Source organism: Anneissia japonica, unplaced genomic scaffold, assembly GCF_011630105.1.
Source record: "Anneissia japonica isolate Jap-2015-1 unplaced genomic scaffold, ASM1163010v1 scaffold287800_len1627635_cov199, whole genome shotgun sequence".
NCBI lineage: Eukaryota > Metazoa > Echinodermata > Crinoidea > Comatulida > Comatulidae > Anneissia > Anneissia japonica.
In genome coordinates, this window is record NW_022731299.1 from 503,572 (window position 1) to 506,814 (window position 3,243).

Sequence of the window (3,243 nt, forward strand, 5' to 3'; positions counted from 1 at the left end):
CAGTATTTTCTTACTATATTTAATCACAGTAATTAAGTTTTTACTGATTTTGTTATTGTTGCACGTCTTTACGGCTGTGCCTCTGTTATAAAAGAGAAGCAATAAAGTTACTTACTTACTTACTAGTCTACAAACGTCGCCTAAAGTAATTGATTTTACCCGGAAGAACGAAAGAAGGAAACTCCGCTTTTCAGTCTTCCTAGGCACTCTTTTTTTTGACAAACAATGACCTTTCAGAGGTCAAATTGCTGTCAAGAATATGAATTGGCTGCTTCACAGCAATTAGGCCAGCCTACTAGCTACTCTAGCTGAATACAGATCATTTCGGTCACGCTTCATTTCGGTCGCGGTTTGTTTTCAACAAATATATGGAACGCCAATGAAATTTCGAAACGCTAAATTTAATATAACTAGGCCTAATTATCATTGCAAGTTCGTCAATCGGTTTATCATACTTTTTTAATTTATGTTTTGTTGTATTTCTAATAAGTAACAAAAGGCTACTTAAAAGCAAATAAAATTAATACTATTATTACTAAACTATCAATTAATATTATCGGACGATTTTTATTTTCGTTTTGCTATGAATCCTATGCTTTCTACTACATAACAAATACAGCAAATAAAATAAATACTAAAATATGATATGAAATATATTATTAATATTATTATATTATTATTTTTATTTATTTACATTGTATCTGGAAAAATCAGCCAATTTGTCATTTAAATTACTGTAACTTTAGTTTATTAACAATTATTTTTATTAGTATTAAAATTATTGTGTTTTGTTATGAATCCTATGCTTTCTACTACATAACAAATACAGCAAATGAAATAAATACTAAAATATGATATGATGTTATATATTATTATTATTATTATTATTTTTTTATTATTTTTTTTATTTACATTGTATCTGGAAAAACCAGCCAATTTGTTATTTAAATTACTGTAACTTTAGTTTATTAACAATTATTTTTATTAGTATTAAAGTTTGTTGTTGTTACTATATTACTGTATAACTTGGTGCTATTTTTCTTTTTTTACAGAAACAACGCAGATGTTACGAAGTTGACCGAGTTTGAGATACGTTTTTTTGGTTCTTACTATATATATTGATATAATTTTTATTCAGGCCCGTAGCCAGGTCATTTCAAGGGGGGGTTCTCTGGGCGTGAGGTCCAGGGACCTGCCTAAGGGTCAAGGTGGGGGTCGTGGGCGAAGCCCCCGAAGCCAGAGCAGTTTTTGTGTTTAATTGGTGTATATAATGTTTTAAAAGCAGTTATGTTTTGAAAAAGATCTATGTAATAAAAAGGTGGTAATATAATAAAATTAGAAAATATTTTCTGAGAATTGGCATGTTTAAATAACACCGAAAGACCCCTCCATCGCATAATCAATATCAATATACTCAACACATTTATTATTATAAAAAAAAAAAAAAACTATTCCTCTTCTTCCTCTTCCTATTCTTCTTCTTCTACTACTTCTTCTTGACTCTCATTTTGTACACTGAAAATAATAGTACTATTTTACTACATGGCTAAAAAAAGCACAAATATTGTCATTACTACTGAGAGGGCCATCGTTAAATTAAGTCAGAGCCCAAAATATAGCATCATATTCAATAGGCCTACGTTATCTGACATCATGAGAACCTAAACTTTAATACAATTATTTTTTATATACTAGGCCTAATTCGAAATTATTATTTTAAGACTTTTAATACATACTGATTAATAATAGCTGAGATTTGATGCACATTTTAGAATTAATAATCGTTTTTAGTATATCTTCCTGAATATTTATTGTCTACCAAATGAAATATGAATTATATGAATCTTTAGAAATACAATTTCTACAATTATATTAATCTTGTTTTTATATAGATAAATGTTCGATAAATTCTATCTTTCATTAAAAAAAAAAAATGAAATTCAGCGCGTCTATTTTCAATCTAATCAATGGCATTTGTTTGTAAACGTGCACTGACATCATCGTCCAATTCCAGGACTTTCGACGGTAAACTGGCCTGCCTGTCCCGGTCCCAGGCCAACCAATAATAATTAGCAAAATGTTTTTTTTTTTTAAATATAGGCCTATGGCGCATTTTGTACATCAACTTTTACAACAAAAGCCTAGGCCTAGTACCTGTAGTACGTCCTACGTTACTAAGTTACGTTACTAAGTACTTGCCAGGCCTACACTACACTTTGTGGTCGTCGGGGTATAATTCTGTCTCTAAATGAACGAGGAGCGAACCTAGCTTGTCAACATCTAGGCTAGGCTAATTGATTTTGAAATCAATAACCCACCTTAAAGACGAAAAAACGTCAGTTATTCTACTACGTTTCATGATTCTTTATCACTAAAAATTAACAAACACTTGTTTTGACGCACTCCGTTCTCTAGTGTGTGTTTGCTGTTGAAAACAAACTTCCTAGCCTAATTTTGTGACTGGCTATGATGACTGAGATGGACCATGTTGATTTATTAATAATATTTTGTTTGGGATGGAAAAAAGGAGAGTCAATATCCAAAAAAAATTAGTGTGCGCTATGAACAGTATGGCTATGGAATTTACTAACCACACAATCCACAATCAGGTGATTAAGTCGCAAATCTTTATCTGCATTTGGTGGATTTAGTCGCAAAACTTTAGCTTCGTTTGGTGGCACAATTTACTCTAGGTAGACGGCGACCGGTTTCGTTACCGGTTGGTACATTTCTTACAAACATTCAGCCAAAGGCCAGTGAAAGTTGAGACGGCAGCCGGGTTTTTATCGATGTTTGCCATCCTTATGTGTGCCATCGTAAACTCATGGTTTGTTTGAGTTGCGTTCAAGTTAAATCTCCGAACTTCTGAAGCTGAGATATTCTATAAATGTAAGCTTGTATCGCGGGCTACAATTTAAAAACGGGTTACCAATTAATGAATGAGGTGCTAAATTTTGATTTAATGCTAGTCAAGTTAAAAACAGACATTTTGTCGGAGTGGGACTCATTCAAAAATTCGAGGGGGTTCGCTAGAAAACCGGGGGGTTCGCTAGAAAAGGGGGGTTCGCCCGAACCATAAACCCCCCCCCCCTGGCTACGGGCCTGTTATTAATGCTTGAATCAAATAAAAATCTATGGAATAAGTATAGTGAATAGATTAGTTTCGTATACGTTTTTTTTTCTTGTCTGTTACGTTTCCATTTACCATAAATGTTCTGATCATGTTATAATAATATTGTAAAG